Genomic DNA, 13,219 nt, shown 5'->3' with positions numbered 1-13,219 from the left:
TACTATCCTTTGGGCTACAGGCTTACTTTCTCCTTCCTTTCACTGCCAAACTTCTGGAAAGAATCTCCACCCTTTATTGCCTTCATTGCTTCACCAACGACACGACACACTCCTCTACCCAAGTGCTCAGCTAGGTGCCTAGTGCACAGCAGGCCCTGGCTAAATGTTAGTTCCACCCTCTTGCAAATTGGCATCTCTTTTCCCGGTTCTTCAGAAGGAATTCCTCCATGATTAGCTGTGAGTGCTCACTGTCAGACACCAGGGCCCGGTTGCCGCCTTAGGGTTGCAGACCCCCTTGCCAGGTACGCCTGTTTCTTGGAAGATCCTGCTGGGCACCCTCCTGGGCGCCTGACCGCCTCTCCGAGTTTTCACCCTGCACAGTCACAGCTTCCCCGGTAACCCTGAGAGCTCTCCTAGTCCGCCCCAGGGAGGCACCCGTTGCCAGTCCTCCAACTCCGTTCGCTGCGTGTCCCACAGTTGCCTGAGGCAACATGTCAGAGCCCCCTCACACCCAGCTCTACGTCTTTAGATCCAACAATGGCCAAACATTTAGGGAGCACCTACTAAGTGCGCCACCCCTGCCTCCTTTCACTTAACAGCCTTTTTACTAGGCCCCACTACGGTGCCAGAGATAAGTGAGGAGGGCCCGGTCCCGGCTCCAGAGGCGCTCAACGTCTGCTGAGGCAAGACAGCCGGGCAGGCAGCTCGTGTCCCTCTAGTGGGCGACCGCGGCCCCCACCGAAGACCCCTGTCCGGGAGGCGCGTCAGAGGGCCAGAGGCCCAGGTCTCAGGGAGCGGGCGCCGGGCCGGGCCGCCCAGGGTGCTCCGCCGGCCGGGCGGGGGCGCGGGCGGGGGCCGGCGGGGGTCGGGGGCCGGCGGGGGTCGGGGGCCGGCGGGGGTCGGGGGCCCGGGGCCCACCCCGCGCGGCACCGCCCCCGGCTCCGCCTGCCGCCGCCGCCGCGGCCGCCGGGCCCGCGCCGCGCCGCCCGCCTCGGGCGGGAGGCGAGAGGCCGGGCCCAGGCCGGGGCAGCCCCTCCGCCGCAGCGCCCTGGGCCGGTGCCCAGGACCGAGTCGCCTTCCGCCTGCCCCCCCGCCCGCGGCCCCAGCCAGGTCCCGCCGCCAGGCCGGCTCCCGCCCCCGCTCCGCCCCCGGAGCCGCAGCCCCGCCCGCCACCGCCGTCGCCATGTTGTGGCTCCCGCAGCCGGCGCTGGGGACGCGCGCGGCCGAGCTCGGGGCCTGCAGCCGCCGCCGCCGCCAGGTAAGCGCCCCTCGCGGGCCGGGCCGCCGCCGGGGCCGCCCCCCGCCGAGCCGGAGCCGAGCGGAGCCGGGACCGAGCCCGCGCCGCGCCGCGGCCCTGCAGCCAGGCGGACCCTGCCCGCCGCCCTAGGCGGCAGCCACTTCCCCCGACCGCCGCCTGGCGGGCCCGGGCCGCCACCCCACCCCGCCCCCGCTGACGGGCCGCCTGCCCCTTCCGCCGCCGCGACCCGCCGCTCCCCAGCCTGGCAGGCGGGCGGGCACGCCGCTGTCCTCCCCGCGCGGGACAGGCGGCCGCCCTCGGCGACAGCCCGCGGCCCCCCGCCCGGGCGCGGATAACGGTGCCACTTTCCCCCGCTGGGACGCCCTGTCAGCCTGACCGTCCCCTCCGCCCGGAGAGCTGGCCCCGTCATGGGGCAGTCACTTCGGAGATCGACGCTCTTCCGCGCCCCTCGGTCGCTTCCCCGTCCCCTCCCCCCAAGTTCTGACCCTGGGAGAGGTTTCTCCCCGAGTAGACGGGTAGTCCAGCTCCAGAGTTGGGGTACTGAGGGGGTAACTAGGCCTGTTGATCAGCGTGGACATTCTCTCTCTGCAGAGGCTCTTCCTGCCAACCTGGGGGGAGAGGTTCAATGTGACCCGAGGGACGACAGGAGAGCGTCTGCTGGACAGATGGCCTCCTGGCCTTGGATCAGCGTGTGTGAGGGGGGAGGGTCCATATAACCTTAGGTATGCCCGCTCCTGAAAACCCCAGGATTACTGAAACTGCTCAGGGTAGTAGGCCAGAGGTGGCATTGAAAGTCCTGGATTGGAATAAATCCACAGGCCCATTAGGCAAGCAAGTCTGGCACCAGGTCTAGCTCAGAATAGGACTGGCAAGTGGGATAATGGAGCTTGGGGGTAAGATGGTATTTGGCCTAGGGTTTGCCCACTTGCTTTCAGCTCGTATAGGGTCTGCAGGGTGCTGCTGTCAGAGTATACAGTGGCTTGGCACACAAGATGTGGACAGACGGATGCCCAGCCTTGTGGGTACTTGGTGGAATTTCAGGGGGCTGTTTCCTCATCCTTACAGGTACATTACACAGTGAAGGAAAGGAAGCATGGTGCTAGTGCACATATTTTGCTCATTCTCCAGTTTTTCCACTGGACATGACTTTAATTCATTCAGAATATTTTTACTGAGCACTTACTGTGTACCAGGCTCTGGGCTAGGTGTTTCGAATAAGGTGGTAAACCAGAAGACATATGTTTTAACTTGTTGGGCTCACAGCTCAAAAATAAACACATTTATTCAACAACAACTTGTCAACAAATATGCACCAGGTGTTGTTTTAGATGCAGTGAACAAAGCAAAGAAAAATGACTGCCCTTTTGAAGCTTTCGGTCTACTGGGGGATAGAAGACAATAAATAAAATAGATAATAAAAATATAGTCTGTTAAAAAGTGCTAAGGAGGAAAAAAGAAAAAGTGGCAGAGAAGAGGGATTTGAGGTATCAGGGATACCCCTTGCGATCAAGTCATTCCAACTCACAGTGACCATATAGGATAGAGTAGAGCTGCCCCATAGGGTTTCCCAGGAGTGGATTCAAACTGTGTTTAGTACCTGATCTCTTAACTACAGCTCCATAGGGGGTTGAATTTATGTTACCAGTAGCCTAGGAAGGCCTCCTGAGTAGGTGTTTTTTGAAGAAAGCCTTGATGGAAGTGGTAAATTAGTAATTCCAAACTGTGATGAGTGCAAGGAAAGCAAGATGAAGAGTGTGGTGAGAGAGTAACAGGCCAGGATTTGGGTTGGGGGCTCAGGGAAGGTTTCCCTGAGGAAGCAAAGTTTAGGCTGAGACCTGAAGAAGGGTGAAGAGTTAACCATGTGTGGAGCAGCACGGAGCCTGGCAAGTTGGAGGAAGTGAAAGAGGTCTGTGCAGCTGGAGGGGGAGAAGGAAAGAGAAGATAAGTGTGGAGAGGTGAGCTGGGTCAGGTCACAGGGGGCCTTGGAGGCCTTGGGGGCAGAATGCCTTCCCTCCTTAATTGGGATTGTATCCCCAGTGTAATTAGGAACCCTTGATGGGTTTTAAGCTGGTGAGTGACAGGATGACATTTACATTTTAAATGGTACCAGGCCGTAGGATGGAGAATAGTCTTTGAGATAATCAAGCAGGTAAGGCAAAGCTTTCTGTGTTGTGTCCTAACTCTACCTGATCTGTTTTGGAAAGCCTCAGGCTGTTTGGGAGAGATCCTTTCCCTCAGAGAGTGCTACTTCGGTTAGCTTTTAGGAAAAAAAAACAAAAACCCATTGCTCTGGAGTCTATTCTGACTCATAGTGACCCTGATAGGACACAGTAGAACTGCCGCATAGAGTTTCCAAGGAGCCCTGGTGGATTTGAACTGCTGACATGCAGCATAGCTCTTAACCACTATGCCACCAGGTTTTAGGAATGGAAGGGAAAATGGATTAGCATTTGTAGGTTACCTATTAGGCTAGGGGAGCCCTGGTGGCACAGCGGTTAAGAGCTCAGGTTGCTAACCAAAAGGCAGGCAGTTTGAATCCACCAGCTGCTCCTTAGAAACTCTATAGGGCAGTTCTTCTCTGTCCTACAGTCACTATGAGTTGGAATTGACTCAATGGCAATGGGTTTGGTTCTTGGTTTTCATTAGGCTAGGAGAGGAGACCTGGTGGCGCAGTGTTAGGCACTTAGCTGCTAACTGAAAGGGTAGTGGTTCAAACCTACCAGCCACTCCGTGGAAGAAAGATGTGGCAGTCTGCTTCCGTAAAAATTACAGCCTTGGAAACACTATGGGGCTGTTCTACACTGTCCTACAGGGTTACTATGAGTTGGAATGAACTCAAAGGCAGTGGGTTTGGTTTTGGTATTAGGCTGGGTGGGAGGACAAATTTTAGAGATGTTTGCACACGTTATCATATTTAGCATAATCCCCTCTACACCCTAAGAGAAAGGAGTTATTGTACCCGTTTTACAAGCCCAGAGATGACAGATTACTTATCCAAAACCACTTTTGTAAGGTAGTCAGGATTCAAACTCAGATTGGCCTGATTCTAGAGCCCAGTGGCTCTGGAGCCATGCTGCTGGGCTTTACATCTCTCTTCTCCCACTTGCTAACTGAATGATCTTGAATTATTAACCTCTCTTGTGTGCCTCAGTTTCCTCATCTGTAAAGTGTAGATAAAAGTATCTCACAGGGTTGTTGTGAGGATCAAATTAACTAATCCATGTAAAACATTTAGCACTTAGCTCAGATGTGAGTTGGTAAAGTTGTTTAAAAAATTTTGAACACCCCCACTATGTTTCAGTTATATTATGTTCATTTTGGATGAGATTAAACAAATTAATAATTTAATCCTTGAATTTTTTGTGACTCTTTTTCCCTTCCTTTTCTCCTAAATAATTAAATGCCATGTTCCATGTAATTATTCATTCAACATTAATGGCTTTCCCCTAACAAGCCTGACTAAGATTTGTGGATACAAAGTGAATTATGTTTCTGCCTCCCAGGAGCTCAAAGTATAGATACAACGTACCTGACAAGTTTTTCTAACGAGTTGTGGTGGTAGAGCTGTTGGGAGCATTAAGAGCTAAATGCCTGGGGAAGTAAGGAAGGCTTCAGGGAGGAGGTGACTTTTGAACTGGTAATTGGAGGAAGATTAGGAGTTTCACAGGCAAATAATATTGAGCTAAGGACATTCTGGAGTTGACAAGTAGTGCACGGTTAACACGTAGCTGCTATGAAAAGTTGGGAGTTCGTGTCTACCCAGAGGCACCTTGGAAGGCCCGGCAACCTACTTCCAAAAATCAGTCATTGAAAACCCTATGGAGCACAATTCTACTCTGACACACGAGTTCATCGTGAATTTGAATCAGCTCAACAGCAGCTGTACTGGTTTAAGGACGTTCTAGGTAGTGGGAGGAGCCCTGGTGACACAGTGGTTAAGAGCTCAGCTGCTAACCAGAACAGGTTTGCAGTTCGAATCCACCAGCTGCTCCTTGGAAACTCTATGGGGCAGTTCTACTCTGTCCTGTAGGGTTGCCATGAGTCGAAATCGATTCGACGGCAACGGGTTTGTTTTTTTTTTTTTTTTTTTTTTTTAGGTAGTGAGAATAAGAGTCCCCTGGGTAGTACAAATGATTTTGGCTGCTAACCAAAAGATGGAGGTTTGAGTCCACCCAGAAGCATCTCGGAAAAAAGGCCTGGTGATCTACTTCCAAAGCATCAGCTATTGAAAACCCCACGGAGCACAGTCCTATTCTGACACATGGGATCGTGGGAGTTGGAATCAACTGCGTGGCAACTGGTTTAGTTTGATTAGGTAGAATGAGCAGTATGTGTGGAAGCCTGGAATCATAGAGGGCTGGGTTTGTCTGGGATGAGATTGGAAAGCTGAGTTGGGCCTGTGAAAGGCAGGTCAAGGAGTTCGGATCCTATTTTGTAAGCCACGGGGAGCTAGCAAAGAGTATTGTATGCATCAGATACATCCTGTGGTGGGTGTTGCAGTTAGAGTGTAGAGACAGATGTCATCCCAGGGGCAGCTTTATTTTGGTGGGATCACTATGCCTCAGGATCTGGTTCTCAGCTTCAGAGAAAAGAAATTCAGTTTTGTAGGGAACTCAGAGTTGATTGGGCCCAGGGAGACTGACTCACTAACCAAACTTGGAAGAGACTGATGCTTAAATTCAGGGTATTAACTGACCATGAGAAATGAAACTGCAGAATGACAGATGTTTCTGTCCTCTGGCCATTGCCCCCTCACTTCTGGCCAGGGCTAGGACATACTAACAAATACTTGTCCTCAATTCTTGTTTGTTTTTTCTTGGACTTCATGTGAAAACTAACCTTTTCTGTTAACACAATCTTTCCTGAAACAGCAGACAGTGTAGTCAACAATGATTAATAACTGATGGAATGTATTGTTCTGTATTATTTGGGTGGGATCCTGTGCTTGTGAAACTTAAGAGGAGGAATAACTTTCTTAGAAATAAGATACGGGAAAAGGAGGTTCACAAGAAATGGAAAAGGTGTTCAGATTCTGAATGATGTGTGTAATTTTGTGGCTAAGAGGTGGTTGTGGGCAAATGGTCTGTGAACTCTTGGAGGAGTGAACAGGGCTTTTGGTTGCACTTGAAAAGGAGAGATTGATTTAGGATCTTTATCTTCTCTGTATGTTAGAGACAGAGAAGAAAGTAATAACCCCTGCTCTCCATTCAGCTTGGTGAGAGTGAGCTTGCCTATTGGATTGGAATCTTCATGAGGTTAGAGGTTTATCATACACTTTATTTTTGCAATACTGGGAAGAGTGGACCCTCTAGAGTGTTGAGTCTATGTTTTTCTACAGTGAAAAATAAAATCCAGATAGACCAAGACTGTGGATTATTCTAGATTGTGGATTATTCTCATTTTAGAACTCTAAAAAGAATTACACAAGAAATACATATTCATGTAGAACATTTACGAACTGCAGATCAATATCAAAAAGGAAATAAAAACCCACTGATAATCCTACAACCTAGAGCTACAGTTAACCTTTTAGTATTCTGGTATTTGTATTGCCATAGACCTTTATCTCCATAGACCATATTTGTCTTTATACATACACGTTGTCTTAACTTTTTCTTTTCTAGCAAAGATAGTAACATATTGAACAGGAGAGAATTCTGACTGTTGACATCTATGAGGTAGAGCAACTGTGTGTTCCCCAAATCTGTATATGTTTCCATTTGTGAACATCTGGTATAATGTACTCCGCCTTCTTTGTCTAGAGGTATAGAATATGATAGCCACTAGCTAATTACTTTTAAAAACATTTGAGAAATGTTTCCAAGGGTGCTACTTCAGCCAATCATTTTATTTGGCAGCAGGGAAGTGTGTATGTGTGTATTGAAGTGACTTATCACAGCATTTTTAAGATTCATAGAAAAGTCAGTGAACACCTTTTGAGTTTGGTGTTACCACAGTCATTCCTCAGAGCCACCAGCACTTATGGACTGTCCCCTGCTCACTGTGTGGCTTTGGACAAGCCCCTTAATCCTCTTCATTTCATATTCTGAAGGTGTTGTAATGGTTTCATTTTTATCATTTGCACAAAAATGAACATACAGACTGGTGTTCAAGAGGTAATGGTGGGTGGCTCATTCCTCTCATTAATACACTCTAGGCAATGAAAAGGATGTCGATGTCTATATGTGTGATGGGCTGGGGAAGGATTGCCATCACATATCGCTTAGTGAAATAACGGAGTTTGTCTGCTGAACAGATAAACTCCTGGCCTTGAATCAGTCTGTGTGAGGGAAAGGAGGTCTATGTGACTTTAAGTTATGTCTGTTTGTGAGGACTCCGGAATTATTGGAGCTGCTTCAGAGATTCTGAACATTTTTTTTTTAACAGGCCAGAGGTGACATTAAGGATCTTCAGCAAAAATAAATCCGCGGGTCTAATAAGAAGCAAGACGTGCCCCCCAGCGCTAAGGCAGCATAGGCCTGCTTGCTCTCCACAGAATAGTTTATTATGAGAACGCCTTACCTCAAAGTAGTGGAATTGGCATGGTTTTGCTTTATTCTTTACATTTCCTCCCCTATCATTTGAATTTTCTACAGGCTTAGATATTTTTATAGAAACAAACATACAGTAAATCTATTTTCATTTTGGAGACAAACGTTGACTGCCCCAAAGCAAAAACCCAAATTGCTTAGAACTAATCCTCTAGTACTTTTTCTCAGAGGGATGCTGCCTGGGGTTGGAGGCACCTCCTCAGCCACTCTCAGCGGAAGATGCCTTTGTGAGATGTGCAATAGGGGCAGCTCTCCCGGCAGGTGACTTAGGTTAGCACCTCTGACTGGAGTAGTACCCAAATTCAGAGCACCAGGGCTGCACCCAGCTGGGAGGAGCTGACGAGTAGAAATGAAGCCTCTAGCTTCATTCTTAAGGAGGCCCGGTGGTGCAGTGGTTAAATGCTTGGTTGCTAACCTAAAGCTTAGTGGTTTGAACCCACCCAGTGGCTCGTTAGGAGAAAGACCTGGCAATCTGCTCCTGTAAAGTCTGCAGCATATAAAACCCTAGGGGGGCAGTTTTACTGTGTCACATGGGGTCAATATGAGTCAAAATCAACTTGAGGACACCTGACGACAACAACAACAGCTTCATTTATTGGGTATTTTCTTTAGGAGTACTCATAAAGAAATCACTCCTTTTAGGGCATGGCCCTGGGCCTCCTCCATGGACCATAGGACTCAGTCTCCTGCCATCTACAGAGTGGTGTTAGAGGTCTTGGTGTTACAGCCTGGGGGCCGTGGGGATATAAGGAGAGGGCTTCCCATACGTCAGCCTTGCATGCGTTCCTGGGATTTTCCCCTTCTAGGGGCTCGAATGCTCCTTCTCCATATCCAGTCTCAGGGCGTAGGCGTATTTTACCCACACTGGAGCTGAACGAGAGCCAGTCGAGTGGGCCCTGGCCCCTCTGGGATTACCTGGTTTGTTGCAGTTTACAGCATTCTACCCCTTTCTGCCAATTCTGGTCCTGAAGTTGAAGTCATTTCTTTAGCAAGCTGAAGGGCAGAGTGAGGCCAGAGGGAGAGGCTGTGAAGGAAGGTGTTCATTGCACCTGCAAGCCATCTCAGGGCCATTCAGGGCCTTCAAACACCAAACACATCTGAGGCAGAGCTTTGGCATTCTCAGAGAACGGAGCCTAGGGATGGTCACTGAGCAGCTGTTTGAATTCTTCTGAGTCTTGGGCCAGCTGGGGCTATGGTCTGTGGGGAAGGGCTGCTCTCTGCCCTCGCCTTGTTAGATACACTCTCCAGACCTCAACTGAACTGGCCGGGTTGTAAAAACTGTTTCACTGCCTAATACTTCATTAAGGCTGTAAATCTTCAAGCCCTTAAAAATGTTAGACGTGTGATTAATACTACAGTTATCCTTAATTAGAATGTTCACTTGTATTTAAAATCCTGCAGAGCCTTTCTGAGCTGGGCTACCATCGGTCAATAAGATATACACGCCTATGAAAGGGCCTCCTTGGGCCGGCGCAGAGCTGGATGTTCCTGTGGCATAAAAGAATCCTGTGAGGTGAACTTTGCCCTCTGGGAGCTCCCCCGCTGAAAGCAATTAGAGAACAATTTGCTTCCAGACCAGACATGTCCTGAGGGGGCTTTATTTTCTCAGGTGGTGGTTACTCTCACAGGCCACCCCTCTGAGATGGCTGAGATTACCTCTGGAGAATACCCTCTGGTATCCGAAATGAATTGAATGGCCATTTGGGAGGAGGGAGGTGGTGGCAACGATGTAATCTCATCTTCCCTTGCTTCACTTGTCTCCCCTTGATATTGCTTCCATAAGCCCCCTGACCCTTTAGGAGAAGGTAGCCACCTACCCACAAAATACAAACCTTGGTGCCTGTCATTTCACCATTATAGTTCCATTCCTCTGAGTCTTGAAGCCTTTTGCATTTCCAGTTTAGAGTCCCCCTTTAAAATATATCTATCTCCTGGGAGAGGTCATGCTCTTCGCAATTCATCACCAAACAGTAGCTTTAATTAACAGGAATTAATTAAGTCAACTGAGAGGAAGACTGGGTCCTAGGTAACACTTGAGGACGAGAATGTCTGAAGGGAGGAAGGTAGCTGCATGGCAGAAGAGAAGCCAGGGGGGCAAAAGGAACTTTCAGACACATTGGTTGCTGCCAGCAGGTGCTGTGGGATCACCTCGTTGCTGACCCTGGGGCCACCGTGCGTGGTCCTGCTGTCTGGGGCACAAGGTACAGTGTGAGCTAGTGCTTCTGCAGGGGACTTTGAGGCAGAGGTGGAATTTGAGCTGGGTCTTAAAGGGTTAGGAAGATTGTTTTCTCCCTCATTAAAAATAAAACATGCTGAGTTTAGAAAATTCTAGAGGAAAATAAATCCCTCATAATTTTACCTGATGATAGACAACTGAGATGTATAGGCAGAGGGTCATGATCCTTTTAAAATGTACGTCAGAACGCATCATTCTGCTACCCCAAGTCCTCCTGTAGCCTCTCTTCCCAGAGTAAAAGTCAGAGTCCTCGCCCAGGCCCTGCATTATCCACCTCCCGTCTTCATCGTCGCCTACCGCCCCTGCTTCCCACCTCTGGCTTGTGCTCCCTGAACGTACCAAGTGCTCTCCTGCTTCAGGGTCTTTCCACTTGGTCTTCCCTCTGCCTGGAACCTCTTCTTCCTCGTATTCACATGGCTTGCTCCCTCACTTGCTTCAAAATCGAGAACGTAGTCATTGAAATCTCTGATTTCTGATGAGGAACCCCAGTTGAGAAAGGCGGATGTCTAGATTTGCTTGTTTGTCTCCTTCCTTTGGAATGCCAGCTCCATGTGGGCAGGGACTTTGTCCTGTTCACCGTAGCACCCACTGTGACTAGAACAAGGCCTGGCACACAGTAGGTGTTCAGTTAATATTTACTGAATGCATGAGTGTATGTGTGAGTGTGTGTGTCGTGTATGTGCTATGGAAATGAGGTGGAAGGAGTGGTGTGGCTGGAAGATGAGGAAGGGGAGAGACTGTGGCTGGTGTGGAGGAGAGTGAGGATGCTCTTGGCAGGAATGGAGGCTGCTGGTTGCAAGGAGAATGGGAAGTTAGTCTGTTTCAGTCTCCGCAGTCTCATCTCTTAACTGGTGGTCGTGTTGAGGTGGAAGGCAGTGATTTGGTGCTTTGGGGCTGAAGTATAAAATGAATAGACCTAGATCCAGGACTGGATTATGGAGGTTCTCGAGCACCTGGCACAGGGGTTGGCCCTGTTGTGGTAGGCTATAGGAAATGATTTTAAGTTTCAATCAGAGAATAAGTGGTAAAAGCGGTGCTTTGGGAAGACTGGTGTCTTAGACATGCAGGATGACTGTGCAGGGAGAGACCAGAGCTGGTGAGGAAAGAGGTCAGCAGTATAGGGGTCAGCAGACATGGGGCAAAAAAAAAAAAGAAAACAAAACCGAGCCTGTTGCCATTGAGTCAATCCCGATTCATAGCAACCCTATAGGACAGAGTAGAACTGCCCCATAGGGTTTCCAAGGCTGTAAATCTCTACCAAAACAGACTGCCGTATCTTTCTCCCACGGAGCGACTGGTGGGTTCAAATCACCAACCTTTCGGTTAGCAGGGGTGGAACAGGTAACATCAGTGAGATCTGGTAATGGCAGCATGCTCCCCAACTGCTGTGCGACTCCCTACCTGGTAGAGTTTAAAGTATTGTCAGTGGTTTCAGTTGATTTTTGGAAGCAGGTGGGGCATCAGCAGGAGATAAGGAAGGGTCCTCCTCCTGTTGATGATGTTTATCAGGTTGATGGGTCTGGTGGAAAGCAGGTGGGTAATATTCTGCACTGGCCTCCATCTCGCAGACGTAACCCCAGGTAGGAGCCTGTCTGTCCTTTCTGGTCAGCTGAAAACGATGCCCTGTCTAGGTGTAGCTGCCAGTGCTCTCTGGCCTGAACCTACGCATACACCAGGATGGTATCTGAAATGCATTCGTGTGATCACTTTCTTTCAACTTCATTTTCTGTCTCCATAGTTTTATCTGTTTCTCAGAACAAATTGCCTTTGACTCCGTAAACCCATTTGAGTTGGATTAATTGACTGGAAATACTTATTTCTAAATGGTTTCTGTTTCATTAGGCTTCTAGCCTGCTTTTGAAAAGGCGTTTGCCAAGATGAGATCAGCAGAGGAGTGCTTTTGGTATAATCAGCTTCTTCTTTCGGATCTTTTGGTACGAGTCATGTTTTGAGATTGGCATTTCTGATTTATTCATAATTCCTAGAATAAATATTGGAGGACCTGCTATGTGCCAGATACTCTTCTAGGCACTGGGACTATAGCAGGGAACAAAATAAACACAGATCTTACCCTCATGGAACTCATGTTCTAGTGTGTGTGGGCTTATAGACAATGTTGTTGTTGTGTGTCATGGAATTGATTCTGACTCATAGAGACCCTATAGGATAGGATAGAACTGCTGCATAGGGTTTTCTAGGCTATAAATCTTTACGGAAGCAGATCACCAGGTCTTTTCTCCTGTGGAGCCGCTGGTGGGTTCAAACCCCCAACTTGTTAACAGCTGAGTGCTTAACCGTTGTGCTACCAGGGCTCCTTTGATAGACAGTGAATATAAAGAATGAGAAATGGTGAAAAGTATTATGGAGAAAAATAAAGCAGGGCTGGAGGATAGGGAGGTTTGGTGGGGAGGTAGATTTTTTATTTTAAATAGGGAGGTCAGAGAAGTTGCACTGAAAAAAGGACATTTGAGCAGAGATCCAAAGGAGGTGGGAGCCCTGAGGTCACAGTGAACTTGAAGAACAGCCAGGAAGTCAGTGTGTCTGAGCAGTTGTGAGGGAGAGAGTCAGTGTGTCCCACCCAGCAGGAGGGAGGGAGTCAGTGTGTCTCAGCGGGAGGGAGGGAGGGAGTCAGTGTGTCCCAGTGGGTGTGGGGGAGGGAGTCATTGTGTCTGAGTGGGTGTAAGGGGGGGAGTCAGTGTATCCCAGCGGGTGTGAGGGAAGGAGTCTGTGTCTGAGCAGTTGTGAGGGGGGGAGTCAGTGTGTCCCAGGGAGCAGAAGTGAGGGAAGGAGTCAGTGTGTCCCAGGGAGTGGGAGTGAGGGAGGGAGGGAAAGCAGCAGGTAAGGGAGAGGAGCTGACACAGATCCTCAAGGCTTTGTAAGTCCTGGTTAGGACTTGGGCTTTAGCTCTGAATGGGATGAGAAGCCCTTGGCCACTGTGCAGAGGTGTTATGGGATCCACATTCATTCTGGAAGGGTTGCCCAGTCTCCTGGTGGCTGAGGGAGTGGGACTTTGTGTGGCTCTTAGCTAAGAGCGGGCATCAGGCCTGAATCACCTGGGAGTTGTTCCAAGCTAGGTGCTTGGGCCCCTAGGAAGCCAGGCTCAGCTGAATCACAGGGGTGACTTCCAGAACTCACTTAATGCTATTGTTGTCTAACTTTCCTGTGCACTAGGCT

General features: G+C 49.3%; 1 protein-coding gene across 2 annotated transcripts in view; it reads left to right on the top strand.

Annotated features, from left to right (window-relative positions):
* Positions 1-1,172: 1,172 nt before the first annotated feature.
* Positions 1,173-13,219, top strand: part of ZNF592 (zinc finger protein 592) — a 55,415-nt gene continuing 43,368 nt past the window's right edge. For both annotated transcript variants that reach the window (XM_049905653.1, XM_049905652.1), the window contains exon 1: positions 1,173-1,258. The gene's annotated coding sequence lies outside the window, so the exon portion shown is untranslated. The remainder of the gene's footprint in view (positions 1,259-13,219) is intronic.

This window comes from Elephas maximus, chromosome 13 (assembly GCF_024166365.1).
Source record: "Elephas maximus indicus isolate mEleMax1 chromosome 13, mEleMax1 primary haplotype, whole genome shotgun sequence".
Classification (NCBI taxonomy): Eukaryota; Metazoa; Chordata; class Mammalia; order Proboscidea; family Elephantidae; genus Elephas; species Elephas maximus.
The sequence above is the reverse complement of the archived record's forward strand: the minus strand, read 5'-3'. Positions and strand labels throughout refer to the sequence as shown.